The 17,028-nt window shown below is 42.4% G+C and overlaps 1 pseudogene; it reads left to right on the top strand.

Annotated features, from left to right (window-relative positions):
• Positions 1-5,493: 5,493 nt before the first annotated feature.
• LOC120049458 overlaps positions 5,494-17,028 on the top strand; it is a 148,158-nt pseudogene continuing 136,623 nt past the window's right edge.

Genomic DNA, 17,028 nt, shown 5'->3' with positions numbered 1-17,028 from the left:
AGTCCACTACGTTACACGTGCTTCTAGATAACGACAGAAACAACAGTAAACAGGTCAGGAACGTGACACACAGGCAGTCCACTACGTTACACGTGCTTCTAGATAACGACAGAAACAACAGTAAACAGGTCAGGAACGTGACACACAGGCAGTCCACTACGTTACACGTGCTTCTAGATAACGACAGAAACAACAGAAAACAGGTCAGGAACGTGACACACAGGCAGTCCACTACGTTACACGTGCTTCTAGATAACGACAGAAACAACAGTAAACAGGTCAGGAACGTGACACACAGGCAGTCCACTACGTTACACGTGCTTCTAGATAACGACAGAAACAACAGAAAACAGGTCAGGAACGTGACACACAGGCAGTCCACTACGTTACACGTGCTTCTAGATAACGACAGAAACAACAGTAAACAGGTCAGGAACGTGACACACAGGCAGTCCACTACGTTACACGTGCTTCTAGATAACGACAGAAACAACAGTAAACAGGTCAGGAACGTGACACACAGGCAGTCCACTACGTTACACGTGCTTCTAGATAACGACAGAAACAACAGTAAACAGGTCAGGAACGTGACACACAGGCAGTCCACTACGTTACACGTGCTTCTAGATAACGACAGAAACAACAGTAAAAACTGGTAGATGTTGTCCCTTTAATTTATATTGAACAAGTGTGTATTTGTTTTACTGTTTGGCTTGGAGTTTAGTCAAGGATGTGAATCAATGGTCTCCATGTTTGGGACATACTGTTGCTAAATCCATACGGGATGTTTCAAAATGTTTTGAAAGGATAATTATTGTAGATCATCCATATAAAATGGCCAAACATGCACCATATATACAAACAGAATACTAGCTCCTAATCTTTAAGTTGATTTAATACATATTGCCAGGGAATGCATTTTACGCTTCGATAATTTGAATTCCCCATTTCGAGCAATACATGGTCACGGCGAGGTTAGGGGGAAAACATAATTACAAAAAACGAGTCACGCCTAACGAAAAAACGCTTAAAGCCTGTACATAGTCGAGTGACTCCCATTTCTGTCGAGCGATTCCCATTGTCACAATCATTATTCATACTCACTGGAAAACAGACCTGAATTAGTTTTTGTGATTCTAAAACGGAGTCATTTGGGGAATGGGGTAATGGAATGAGAAAAACAGGGTTGGAAGGAATTTGCGTTTTAACTACTAATTGAGAAATAGCGACACTGGAATTCTAAACTCGGTCCGGGCCGTTAATTCTGATGGACTTGAATGGAAAACGTAGCATTTATTTTACAATAGAACCATAGATATCATCCGGGAGTGAAACTAGCCTTGAGAATGATTTTGAATACCTTGTTGTGAGGTGCAGTGGTTGAATGTTTCAGCGTGGTGTGGGCCATGTCGACAGCAGGTTGTAATATACCATTTTAATCCGTTTGGCTTTATGTAGGATGACATCTGGCGGGGTGACTTTCCAGTTAAACAGCTACCTCTACTTAAATAATTACTTTAATCCACTGTGTGCCATTCTGATTGGCAACGGTGCCATAAAGAGAATGTAATATGGATTCGTAGTATCATAGATGAGTTAATTTCCCTGGTGATAGTGCTGAAGGCTCCTAAAGGACTACCACACATAACTAGAGTGGAGGTAAGACACACACACACACACACACACACACACACACACACACACACACACACACACACACACACACACACACACACACACACACACACACACACACACACACACACACACACACGTGCCGACATACACACACATTTTAAATGAAGGGTAAAGCTATTAACCAAGGGAAAGATCTCACCAAGGCTTTAGGAGTGAAGAGAGATACGCGTCTGGTCCGAGCTCGCACAGTTTGTCGCCGGGAACCGATCAATCACCAGACGCAATCCCACCTCCATATGAAAGGAGAGACGGAAGGATAGAGAGAAGAGGTAATGAAGAAAATCACTTCAGCTTACCTCTGACCCACTTTACACATGACTTATCATATCATTATCACACCTTCCACAGGGAAACCATTCCAATCTACTCACGCATATCACCCTCAAACTCAACTCTGGACCTGGAAGCCAGTTCCACTGCATTTTCTTCCATTGTCCCCCTCTAATCAGACTCTGATTTAGACCTTAGACACCAGGTGGGTGTAATTAACGATCAGGTAGAACAGAAAACCAGCAGGCTCCGGACATCGTTGGTTAAGAGTTGAGTACCCCTGCCTTATTATCTTATTCAACAAGATTTATTTAAAGAATAGAATAATGGAATCATAGCCAACTGCATTTTCATTGTTGATTACCCAGGTAATAAATACAGGGAAATAACCATAGCATTACTGGGTCATAGTGTTGATTACCCAGATAATAACAAATGGGATATAACCGTAACATTACTGGGTCATATTGTTGATTACCCAGGTAATAACAAATGGGATATAACCGTAACATTACTGGGTCATATTGTTGATTACCCAGGTAATAACTACATTGAAATAACCGTAGCATTATTGCATATTTTCACTGAACCATGCAATATACATATCACTATGGTGAATAATATGAAATGATCAAATTAAAAGTTAAATCATCAGGAATCTATCAGTCTAATCGAGGTGTAGATCTCACATTCTAGTATTCCAACTCGTAAACAAGGCTTCATGGGATATCTCTTAATGCAACTCATTGCAACCAATGGCAATGTCAATTTTCGGTAAATTGCCTGGAGTTGCTTGTGGATTTGACAGCCCTGATATCTGATGAATAGAAAAATAACCTTTCAAAGTTTTAAACCCTTTGGGAAGAAATATTGGAAAGAAGAAACGCGGTGTATTGGTGGATATCGAAGCCACATTGAAACACGGTGTATTGGTGGATATCGACGCCACATTGAAACGCGGTGTATTGGTGGATATCGAAGCCACATTGAAACACGGTGTATTGGTGGATATCGACGCCACATTGAAACGCGGTATATTGGTAGATATCGACGCCACATTGAAACACGGTGTATTGGTGGATATCGACGCCACATTGAAACACGGTATATTGGTAGATATCGACGCCACATTGAAACACGGTGTATTGGTGGATATCGACGCCACATTGAAACACGGTGTATTGGTGGATATCGACGCCACATTGAAACACGGTGTATTGGTGGATATCGACGCCACATTGAAACACGGTGTATTGGTGGATATCGACGCCACATTGAAACACGGTGTATTGGTAGATATCGACACCACATTTCTGCATCGCTTCCTTACATTCACTGCAATGTTATGTACAGTACGTGGCATAGGGTTTTTAGCAACGCTCTCTCTCATTGGCCGGGTGAGTTAGAGACACCGAGGACCATAATCTGGCTCAGCAATGGCAGGTGTTCAACAAAGTGACACATTTACTGCAAAGTGACACATTTACTGCAACGTGATACATTTACTGCAACGTGACACATTTACTGAGGTAATGCAAAGGCCCGCTGATGTTGCACTCGAGATACAAACCTCATTGCTTCTTCCTTCCAGCAACCTCCCGGCAACATGGGCGAAATAGATACAGAAGTTGACGCGTGTGACAAGATTAGTTGTCGCGAACGGACGTTAACCAGTACATTTGGAAAATCGCTGTATTAAAACTTGCCACGAATTTGACCTATTTAGGCTGTGAACAATGAAACGATAGAATACCTTGTGAAAGTGCTGTTCCAGAGTTTTACCTTCTGAAAGTGGTGCTCCAGAGTTTTACCTTCTGAAAGTGCTGCTCCAGAGTTTACCTTCTGAAAGTGCTGCTCCAGAGTGTTACCTTCTGAAAGTGCTGCTCCAGAGTGTTACCTTCTGAAAGTGCTGCTCCAGAGTGTTACCTTCTGAAAGTGCTGCTCCAGAGTTTTACCTTCTGAAAGTGCTGCTCCAGAGTGTTACCATCTGAAAGTGCTGCTCCAGAGTGTTACCATCTGAAAGTGCTGCTCCAGAGTGTTACCATCTGAAAGTGCTGCTCCAGAGTTTTACCTTCTGAAAGTGCTGCTCCAGAGTTTTACCTTCTGAAAGTGCTGCTCCAGAGTGTTACCATCTGAAAGTGCTGCTCCAGAGTGTTACCTTCTGAAAGTGCTGCTCTAGAGTGTTACATTCTGAAAGTGCTGCTCCAGAGTGTTACCATCTGAAAGTGCTGCTCCAGAGTGTTACCATCTGAAAGTGCTGCTCCAGAGTGTTACCTTCTGAAAGTGCTGCTCCAGAGTGTTACCATCTGAAAGTGCTGCTCCAGAGTGTTACCTTCTGAAAGTGCTGCTCCAGAGTGGGGTGGTCAGGGGTGGGTGGGGTGTTGAGGGGTGGGGTGATGATTGGGGACACTATAAACTGATCGGTCACTTTCATTTGAGTAAAACTTGTCCACATCTCACTCACACACACACACACACACACACACACACACACACACACACACACACACACACACACACACACACACACACACACACACACACACACACACACACACACACACACACACACACACACACACACACACACACGCACACAATCCTCTGTGGAAAAACAAAGACACATAGGTACACACACACACACACACACACACACACACACACACACACACACACACACACACACACACACACACACACACACACACACACACACACACACACACACACACACACACACAATCCTCTGTGGAAAAACAAAGGCCCAGACGTATCTCCTGTGAAAGGAAGTTATGACCAGCAGGGGGGAGGGGAGAAACAGAGGTTAGGAGATGGCAGCTATTGTAGACCAGTGGATGAACCCACATTAGGATGTAGCAGGGTGGATATTATATCTTGTATGTTATGACTTGCGTATGAGTTAGCCGCGGGTGAGATTTCTCCAAAAAGACGATTTAACTGACTGGACTGGACAACTTACTTCTCATGAAATAAACATTTATATTATTGGCCTTCCATTTAAGAGCCAATATCAAGAGGCACCTTCCATGAAAGAGACATATACTGTATGTTACATGTATAATAATGATAATAACTAGGAGACTCATTATGCACTCCATTTCAATGAAAAGTATCTACAGTAGAGCAATGTATTTCCTGGACTGCTATAAGAGCTACATACTGTTCATGTAGACTAACAACTGTGTCATATAACATTCGACTATAAATAACAGGTACAAACATAGAATTAAGAGGCAGGAGAAAAAGGATGCAGTCTCTTTAAAAACATCTCTCTCTCTCTCTCTCTCTCTCTCTCTCGCTCTCTCTCTCTCTCTCTCTCTCTCTCTCTCTCTCTCTCTCTCTCTCTCTCTCTCTCTCTCTCTCTCTCTCTCTCTCTCTCTCTCTCTCTCTCTCTCTCTCTCTCTCTCTCTCTCTCTCTCTCTCTCTCTCTCTCTCTCTCTCTCTCTCTCTCGCTCGCTCGGCACATTTAATTTAAACAGCTGTTCCCTTTTTCACTGCGGTATCATGGAGCACATCCACAGAGGAGGTACGCCCATGCAGATTTCTCATGTAATGCCAATGAGCGCAGTAGGAAGTGACCTTGAGAAAGGAAAATGTCAACTTCCTGGAAAAAATTGTCTTTCTCTGCTGGGGTGCTATTTAACCTAATTTAAACTAATATCCGAAATGAAGTACATTTTGTTCAACAATTTAGTGAAGTTCCTTCCTGTCTCTGTCGGAATGGTGCTGATCAGATGTTCAACACAGTTTGCTTGACAAAATATTTGAAGAGGGTAGGTTGGAAGGACTGGGATTGGGGTGAAAAGATACAGAGATTGACAAAGTATGCATGTGTGTGTGAGTCTGTGTGTTTGCATGCGTGCATGCGAGTGCATACATGTGTGTGTGTGTGTGTGTGTGTGTGTGTGTGTGTGTGTGTGTGTGTGTGTGTGATATGTGTGTGTGTGTGTGTGTATGTGTGTGTGTGTGTGTGTGTGTGTGTGTGTGTGTATGTGTGTGTGTGTGTGCGTGAGAGTATGTATGAATGCATGTTTTTTCTCAGTTCTTTCTGAGTGTGTGTCCATGTGTGTCTATGTCTAAGTGCGACTAACGGGCAGGCTCGCTACAAGCCGAGCAGATTGGCTGGCAGTTAAAGAGCCGTGGAGGCCTGCGGTGCCGGGCCCCTCGCCCCAGCACAGCTCCACAGATGACCAGGTAACCAATCTGCTCACCATGGGCCCATGCCAATGTACAGGCTGGGGGAAGGAGAAGTGACAACCGCGGTCGCACGCTGTTCTCCAAGCTGTCCGATCTGTAGATCTGGATCGGCCTCATCAGTCCTTTTTTCCCCACCTCCGACCATCTCGCCATCTCTTCCCTCTCATTAACTAAATCCATATCTGACAGAGAGCGAGACAGAGAGAGAGAGAGACGCTGGGTATGTACATGGTCAATGGTAGGCTTTGAGGGGACTCATATGGTAGGTACACCTATAGCTCATCTCTTGGTAGTAGTACTGTAGACTACTTTATCACTGACCTCAACCCAGAGTCTCTTAGAACGCTCACAGTCAGTCCACTGACACCCCTAACAGATCAAAGCAAAATCACACTCTATTTCAACAGAGCTGTGCTCAATCATGAGGCATCAAAGCCAAAGGAACTAAATAATATTAAGAAATTCTATAGTTGGAAGGAAAATAGTGTGAAAATCTATCCAAAAACAATTAGGCAACAACCAATTCAATCCCTTCTAGACATTTTCCTGGACAAAATGTTTCACTGTAATAGTGAAGATGTAAACTTGGCAGTAGAAAACCTAAACGGTATATTTGACCTCTCAGCTTCCCTATCAAATCAACACATTTCAAGCAGACAACCAAAGAAAATGAACAACAATAACAAATGATTTGATGAAGAATGCAACAACCTAAGAAAGAAATTGAGAAACCTGTCCAACCAAAACCATAGAGACCCAGAAAACCTGAACCTGCACTATGGTGAATCACTAAAACAATACAGAAATACACTACGGGAAAATAAGGAACAGCACGTCAGAAATCAGCTCAATGAAAATGAAGAATCCGTAGAATCTAACCACTTCTGAGAAAATTGGAAAACTCCAAAATGGAGATGTATGGATAAACCACTTCTGTCACGTTCCTGACCTTGTTTTCCTTTTGTATAGTTGTGTTTAGTGGGTCAGGACGTGAGCTGGGTGGGCAGTCTGTGTTGTTTGTTCTATGTTAAGTGTCAGTGTTAATTGACCTTGTATGGCTCTCAATCAGAGGCAGGTGGTTGACGTTTTCCTCTGATTGAGAACCATATATAGGTAGGTTGTTTCACATTGTTTGTTGTGGGTGGTTGTCTTCCGTGTCTGTGTATGTTGCACCACACGGGACTGTTTCGGTTTGTCGTTCGTGTATGTAGTCTGTTCGTGCGTTCTTCGTATATTGTAAGTTCTCAAGTCCAGGTCTGTCTACATCGTTTATTTGTTTTGTAGGTTGTTGAAGTGTTTTCGTGTTTCGTCTATCATTTAAATAAATCAGTATGTCAAACTATCACGCTGCGCATTGGTCCTCTGATCCTTCTCGCCTCTCCTCGTCTGAGGAGGAGGACGAAGTAGACGATCGTTACAACTTCTGCAATCTTTTTGGCTCTATAACAAAGAACAAACAGCAAAAACATTTTCATGATCAAATGCAAATCTTAGAATCAACTATTAAAGACTACCAGAACATACTGGATTATTCAATTGCATTGAATGAACTACAGGAGAAAATACAAACCCTCCAACCCAAAAAAGGCCTGTGGGGTTGATTGTATCATAAATTATATTATAAGAAATACAGACCACAAATTCCAATTGGATATACTTAAACTCTTTAACATCATCCTCAGCTCTAGCATCTTCCCCAATATTTGGAACCAAGGACTGATCACCCCAATCCACAAAAGTGGTGTCACGTTCGTCATAATGAGGAGACCAAGGCGCAGCGTGGTAAGCGAACATACCTCTTTAATAAAAGAGAGAACACTGAACAGAACTAAACAAAACAACAAAACAAACCGTGAAGCAATATGGCTAGTGCAGAACAGGCAACTAAACATAGAATAACAACCCACAAAATACCCAAGGAATATGGCTACCTAAATATGTTCCCCAATCAGAGACAACGATAAACAGCTGCCTCTGATTGAGAACCAATCTAGGCAACCATAGACATATAAACACCTAGACTAGAAAACCCCTAGACATACAAAAACCCCTAGACATACGAAAAACCCTAGACAATACAAAAACTAAACAAACCACCCTTGTCACACCCTGACCTAACCAAATAATAAAGAAAACAAAGATAACTAAGGTCAGGGCGTGACAAGTGGAAACAAATTTGACCCCAATAACTACCGTGGGATATGCATTAACAGCAACCTTGGGAAAATGCTCTGCATTATCATTAACAGCAGAGTTGTACATTTACTCAGCAAAAACAATATACTGAGCAAATGTCAGATTGGCTTTTAACCACGTATTCACCCTGCATACCCTAATTGATAAACAAACAAACCAAAACAAAAGCAAAGTCTTCTCATGCTTTGTTCATTTAAAAAAAGCATTCAACTCAATATGGCATGAGGGTCTGCTATACAAATTGATGGAATGTGGTGTTGGGGGAAAAACATACGACATTATAAAATCCATGTACACAAACAACAAGTGTGCGGTTAAAATAGGCAAAAACACACGGTTCTTTCCACAGGGCCAGGGGGTGAGATACGGATGCAGCTTAAGCCCCACCCTCTTCAACATATATATCAACGAATTGGAGAGGGCACTAGAACAGTCTGCGGCACTTACCCTACTAGAATCTGAAGTCAAATGTCTACTGTTTGCTGATGATCTGGTGCTTCTGTCCCCAACCAAGGAGGGCTTACAGCAGCACCTAAATCTTCTGCACAGTTTCTGTCAGACCTGGGCCCTGACAGTAAATCTCAGTAAGACCAAAATAATGGTGTTCCAAAAAAGGTCCAGTTGCCAGGACCACAAATACAAATTCCATCTAGACACCGTTGCCCTCGAGAACACAAAAAACGATACATACCTCGGCCTAAACATCAGCGCCACAGGTAACTTCCACAAAGCTGTGAACGATCTGAAAGACAAGGCAAGAAGGGCATTCTATGGCATCAAAAGGAACATCAAATTTGACATACCAATTAGGATCTGGCTAAAAACACTTGGGTCTGCTCACCAACCAAGAACTCACAAAATGGGACAAACACCAAATTTAGACTCTGCATACAGAATTCTGCAAAAATATCCTCCTTGTACAATGTCAAACACCAAATAATGCATGCAGAGCAGAATTAGGATGATACTCACTAATTATCAAAATCCAGAAAAGAGCCATTAAATTCTACAACCACGTAAAAGGAAGCGATTCCCAAACCTTCCATAACAAAGCCATCACCTACAGAGAGATGAACCTGGAGAAGAGCCCCCTAAGCAAGCTGGTCCTGCGGCTCTGTTCACAAACACAAACATACCCCACAGAGCCCCAGGACAGCAACACAATTAGACCAAACAAAATCATGCGAAAACAAAAAGATAATTACTTGACACAATGGAAATAATTTACACAAAAAAAACAGCAAACTAGAATGCTATTTGGCCCTAAACAGAGAGTACACAGTGGCAGAATACCTGACCACTGTGACTGACCCAAAACTATGTACAGACTCAGTGAGCATAGCCTTGCTAATGAAAAAGGCCACCAAAGACAAACATGGCTCTCAAGAGAAAACGGGCTATGTGCACACTGCCCACAAAATGAGGTGGAAAAACTGAGCTACACTTCCTAACCTCCTGCCAAATGTATGACCATATTAGAGACACATATTTCCCTCAGATTACACAGACCCACAAAGAATTCAAAAACAAATCCAATTTTGATCAACTCTGATATCTTTTGGGTAAATTATCACAGTGTGCCAGCAGTGAAGCAGCAAGAAGTACAACCAGTGAAGAACAAACACCATTGTAAATACAACCCATATTTATGTATATTTGCACATAATATGACATTTGAAATATCTTTATTATTTTGGAACTTTTGTGAGTGTAATGTTCAGTGTTCATTTGTATTCATTATTTCACTTTTGTTTATTATCTGCTTCACTTGCTTTGGCAATGTTAACATATGTTTCCCATGCCAATAAAGCCTCTTGATTTGAATTGAGAGAGAGACAGAGAGACATGGTGAGTGAGAGAGAGTGAGAGACAATGTGAGAGAGAGATACAGAGACAGAGAGAGAAGAGACATAGACAGAGAAACAGAGACAGAGAGACAAAGCCAGAGAGACAGAGAGAGAGGGAGAGACAGAGAGACAAAGACAGAGAGACAGAGAGAGAGGGAGAGACAGATAGAGAGAGAGGGAGAGACAGAGAGAGCAGCAGAGGCACAGTGTGACACAGCGTGAGGAGTTGTATTAGCAGAGAAGGAAGCGGATGGAGCAGAGGATGCCCTTCATTAGGACAGTGGGAAGCAACGTGGGGCAGGCAGCCCACATCTGGCTTCATACACTCACCAGTCTCTCTGGATTGTTCTACTCTACTCAGCTTTTCTCTCCCATCTATATCACTCTCTCTCTCTCACTCTCTCTCATCTATATCACTCTCCCATCTATATCACTCTCTCTCTCCCATCTATATCACTCTCTCTCTCCCATCTATATCTCTCTCTCTCTCTCTCTCTCCCATCTATATCACTCTCTCTCTCTCTCTCTCTCTCTCTCTCTCTCTCTCTCTCTCTCTCTCTCTCTCTCTCCCATCTATATCACTCTCTCTCTCACTCTCGCTCATCTATATCACTCTCCCATCTATATCACCCTCTCTCTCCCATCTATATCACTCTCTCTCTCTCTCTCTCTCCCATCTATATCACTCTCTCTCTCACTCTCTCTCATATATATCACTCTCCCATCTATATCACTCTCTCTCCCATCTATATCACTCTCTCTCTCTCCCATCTATATCTCTCTCCCATCTATATCACTCTCTATATCACTCTCTCTCATCTATATCACTCTCCCATCTATATCACTCTCTCTCTCCCATCTATATCACTCTCTCTCTCTCCCATTTACATCACTCTCTCTCTCCCATCTATATCACTCTCTCTCTCTCTCTCCCATTTACATCACTCTCTCTCTCTCTCTCTCTCTCTCTCTCTCTCTCTCTCTCTCTCTCTCTCTCTCTCTCCCATCTATATCACTCTCTCTCTCTCATCTATATCACTCTCTCTCAACTATATCACTCTCCCATCTATATCACTCTCTCTCTCTCCCATCTATATCACTCTCTCTCTCTCTCTCTATCCCATCTATATCACTCTCTCTCTCTCCCATCTATATCACTCTCTCTCATCTATATCACTCTCTCTCTCTCATCTATATCACTCTCCCATCTATATCACTCTCTCTCTCTCTCTCTCTCTCTCTCCCATCTATATCACTCTCTCTCCCACCTATATCAATCAATCTCTCTCTATCTCTGTCAACTATATCACTCTCTCTCTCATCTATATCACTCTCTCTCAGCTATATCACACGCTCTCTCTATATATCACTCTCTCTCTCTAAATATATGTATATCTCACTCTATATATCTCTCTCTCTCTACATATATATATATATATCACTCTATATATCTCTCTCTCAGCTATATCTCCCTCTATCTCTCTCTCTCTCTCTCTCTACATATCTCTCTCTCTCTATATATATATATGTATATATCACTCTCTCTCTATATCTCTCTCTCTCTCTTTATATATATATATATATCACTTTATCTCTCTCTCTCTCATATATATCTCTCTCTATCTCTCTATCTCTCTCTATATGTATATATATATATCACTCTCTCTCTTTATATCTCTCTCTCATCTATAGCTCTCTCCCATCTATATCACTCTCTCTCTCCCATCTATATCTCTCTCTCTCTCTCTCTCTCTCCCATCTATATCACTCTCTCTCTCTCTCTCTCTCTCTCTCTCTCTCTCTCTCTCTCTCTCTCCCATCTATATCACTCTCTCTCTCTCACTCTCGCTCATCTATATCACTCTCCCATCTATATCACCCTCTCTCTCCCATCTATATCACTCTCTCTCTCTCTCTCTCCCATCTATATCACTCTCTATATCACTCTCTCTCATCTATATCACTCTCCCATCTATATCACTCTCTCTCTCCCATCTATATCACTCTCTCTCTCTCCCATTTACATCACTCTCTCTCTCCCATCTATATCACTCTCTCTCTCTCTCTCCCATTTACATCACTCTCTCTCTCTCTCTCTCTCTCTCTCTCTCTCTCTCTCTCCCATCTATATCACTCTCTCTCTCTCATCTATATCACTCTCCCATCTATATCACTCTCTCTCTCTCTCTCTCTCTCTCTCCCATCTATATCACTCTCTCTCCCACCTATATCAATCAATCTCTCTCTATCTCTGTCAACTATATCACTCTCTCTCTCATCTATATCACTCTCTCTCAGCTATATCACACGCTCTCTCTATATATCACTCTCTCTCTCTAAATATATGTATATCTCACTCTATATATCTCTCTCTCTCTACATATATATATATATATATATATATATCACTCTATATATCTCTCTCTCAGCTATATCTCCCTCTATCTCTCTCTCTCTCTCTCTCTACATATCTCTCTCTCTCTATATATATATGTATATATCACTCTCTCTCTATATCTCTCTCTCTCTCTTTATATATATATATATATCACTTTATCTCTCTCTCTCTCATATATATCTCTCTCTATCTCTCTATCTCTCTCTATATGTATATATATATATCACTCTCTCTCTTTATATATCTCTCTCATCTATAGCTCTCTCCCATCTATATCACTCTCTCTCTCCCATCTATATCTCTCTCTCTCTCTCTCTCTCTCCCATCTATATCACTCTCTCTCTCTCTCTCTCTCTCTCTCTCTCTCTCTCTCTCTCTCTCTCTCTCTCTCCCATCTATATCACTCTCTCTCTCTCACTCTCGCTCATCTATATCACTCTCCCATCTATATCACCCTCTCTCCCCCATCTATATCACTCTCTCTCTCTCTCTCTCCCATCTATATCACTCTCTATATCACTCTCTCTCATCTATATCACTCTCCCATCTATATCACTCTCTCTCTCCCATCTATATCACTCTCTCTCTCTCCCATTTAAATCACTCTCTCTCTCCCATCTATATCACTCTCTCTCTCTCTCTCCCATTTACATCACTCTCTCTCTCTCTCTCTCTCTCTCTCTCTCTCTCTCTCTCTCTCTCTCTCTCTCCCATCTATATCACTCTCTCTCTCTCATCTATATCACTCTCTCTCAACTATATCACTCTCCCATCTATATCACTCTCTCTCTCTCCCATCTATATCACTCTCTCTCTCTCTCTCTCTCTCTCCCATCTATATCACTCTCTCTCTCTCTCTCTCTCTCTCTCTCTCTCTCTCTCTCTCTCTCTCTCTCTCTCTCTCTCTCTCTCCCATCTATATCACTCTCTCTCTCTCACTCTCGCTCATCTATATCACTCTCCCATCTATATCACCCTCTCTCTCCCATCTATATCACTCTCTCTCTCTCTCTCTCCCATCTATATCACTCTCTCTCTCACTCTCTCTCATATATATCACTCTCCCATCTATATCACTCTCTCTCCCATCTATATCACTCTCTCTCTCTCCCATCTATATCTCTCTCCCATCTATATCACTCTCTATATCACTCTCTCTCATCTATATCACTCTCCCATCTATATCACTCTCTCTCTCCCATCTATATCACTCTCTCTCTCTCCCATTTACATCACTCTCTCTCTCCCATCTATATCACTCTCTCTCTCTCTCTCCCATTTACATCACTCTCTCTCTCTCTCTCTCTCTCTCTCTCTCTCTCTCTCTCTCTCTCTCTCTCTCTCTCTCTCCCATCTATATCACTCTCTCTCTCTCATCTATATCACTCTCTCTCAACTATATCACTCTCCCATCTATATCACTCTCTCTCTCTCCCATCTATATCACTCTCTCTCTCTCTCTCTCTCTATCCCATCTATATCACTCTCTCTCTCTCCCCCATCTATATCACTCTCTCTCATCTATATCACTCTCTCTCTCATCTATATCACTCTCCCATCTATATCACTCTCTCTCTCTCTCTCTCTCTCTCTCCCATCTATATCACTCTCTCTCCCACCTATATCAATCAATATATATATATATATCACTCTATATATCTCTCTCTCAGCTATATCTCCCTCTATCTCTCTCTCTCTCTCTCTCTACATATCTCTCTCTCTCTCTATATATATATGTATATATCACTCTCTCTCTATATCTCTCTCTCTCTCTTTATATATATATATATATCACTTTATCTCTCTCTCTCTCATATATATCTCTCTCTATCTCTCTATCTCTCTCTATATGTATATATATATATCACTCTCTCTCTTTATATCTCTCTCTCATCTATAGCTCTCTCTCATCTATATCTCTCTCTATCTCTCTCTCTCTATATATATTTATATACTGTATATCACTCTCTCTCTTTATATCTCTCTCTCTCTCTCTATATATATATATATATATATATATATATCTCATCTATATATCTCTCCATCTCTCTCTCTCTCTATATATATATATATACACTGCTCAAAAAAATAAAGGGAACACTTAAACAACACAATGTAACTCCAAGTCAATCACACTTCTGTGAAATCAAACTGTCCACTTAGGAAGCAACACTGATTGACAATAAATTTCACATGCTGTTGTGCAAATGGAATAGACAAAAGGTGGAAATTATAGGCAATTAGTAAGACACCCCCAAAAAAGGAATGGTTCTGCAGGTGGTGACCACACACCACTTCTCAGTTCCTATGCTTCCTGGCTGATGTTTTGGTCACTTTTGAATGCTGGTGGTGCTTTCACTCTAGTGGTAGCATGAGACGGAGTCTACAACCCACACAAGTGGCTCAGGTAGTGCAGTTCATCCAGGATGGCACATCAATGCGAGCTGTGGCAAAAAGGTTTGTTGTGTCTGTCAGCGTAGTGTCCAGAGCATGGAGGCACTACCAGGAGACAGGCCAGTACATCAGGAGATGTGGAGGAGGCCGTAGGAGGGCAACAACTCAGCAGCAGGACCGCTACCTCCGCCTTTGTGCAAGGAGGTGCACTGCCAGGGCCCTGCAAAATGACCTCCAGCAGGCCACAAATGTGCATGTGTCAGCATATGGTCTCACAAGGGGTCTGAGGATCTCATCTCGGTACCTAATGGCAGTCAGGCTACCTCTGGCGAGCACATGGAGGGCTGTGCGGCCCCACAAAGAAATGCCACCCCACACCATGACTGACCCACCGCCAAACCGGTCATGCTGGAGGATGTTGCAGGCAGCAGAACGTTCTCCACGGCGTCTCCAGACTCTGTCACGTCTGTCACATGTGCTCAGCGTGAACCTGCTTTCATCTGTGAAGAGCACAGGGCGCCAGTGGCGAATTTGCCAATCTTGGTGTTCTCTGGCAAATGCCAAACGTCCTACACGGTGCTGGGCTGTAAGCACAACCCCCACCTGTGGATGTCGGGCCCTCATACCACCCTCATGGAGTCTGTTTCTGACCGTTTGAGCAGACACATGCACATTTGTGGCCTGCTGGAGGTCATTTTGCAGGGCTCTGGCAGTGTACCTCCTTGCACAAAGGCGGAGGTAGCGGTCCTGCTGCTGGGTTGTTGCCCTCCTACGGCCTCCTCCACGTCTCCTGATGTACTGGCCTGTCTCCTGGTAGTGCCTCCATGCTCTGGACACTACGCTGACAGACACAACAAACCTTTTTGCCACAGCTCGCATTGATGTGCCATCCTGGATGAACTGCACTACCTGAGCCACTTGTGTGGGTTGTAGACTCCGTCTCATGCTACCACTAGAGTGAAAGCACCGCCAGCATTCAAAAGTGACCAAAACATCAGCCAGGAAGCATAGGAACTGAGAAGTGGTGTGTGGTCACCACCTGCAGAACCATTCCTTTTTTGGGGGTGTCTTACTAATTGCCTATAATTTCCACCTTTTGTCTATTCCATTTGCACAACAGCATGTGAAATTTATTGTCAATCAGTGTTGCTTCCTAAGTGGACAGTTTGATTTCACAGAAGTGTGATTGACTTGGAGTTACATTGTGTTGTTTAAGTGTTCCCTTTATTTTTTTGAGCAGTGTATATATATATATATATATAACTCTCTCTGTCTCTCTCTCTCTATATCTGTCTCTCTCTCTCCATATCTGGGCCTCTCTCTATATATCTGTCTCTCTCTCTATATATCTGTCTCTCTCTCTCTATATCTATATCTATCTCTCTCTCTATATATCTGTCTCTCTCTATATCTATATCTCTCTATATCTATCTCTCTCTCTATATCTGTCTCTCTCTATATCTGTCTCTCTCTATATCTGTCTCTCTCTTTTTCTGTCTCTCTCTCTCTCTCTCGCTTTCTCTCTCTCTCTCTCTCTCTCTCCCTCTCTCTCTCTCTCCCTCTCTCTCTCTCCCTCTCTCTCTCTCTCTATATATATATACAGTATATCACAAAAGTGAGTACACCCCTCACATTTTTGTAATATTTGAGTATATCTTTTCATGTGACAACACTGAAGAAATGACACTTTGCTACAATGTAAAGTAGTGAGTGTACAGCTTGTATAACAGTGTACATTTGCTGTCCCCTCAAAATAACTCAACACACAGCCATTAATGTCTAAACCGCTGGCAACAAAAGTGAGTACACCCCTCAGTGAAAATGTGAAAGTGAAAATGTCCAAATTGGGCCTAATTAGCCATTTTCCCTCTCCGGTGTCATGTGACTCGTTAGTGTTACAAGGTCTCAGGTGTGAATGGGGAGCAGGTGTGTTAAATTTGGTGTCATCGCTCTCACACTCCCTCATACTGACTGGTCACTGGAAGTTCAACATGGCACCTCATGGCA

The sequence above is a fragment of the Salvelinus namaycush genome, chromosome 6 (assembly GCF_016432855.1).
Source record: "Salvelinus namaycush isolate Seneca chromosome 6, SaNama_1.0, whole genome shotgun sequence".
NCBI lineage: Eukaryota > Metazoa > Chordata > Actinopteri > Salmoniformes > Salmonidae > Salvelinus > Salvelinus namaycush.
This window is presented reverse-complemented; position numbering and strand designations above follow the sequence as displayed.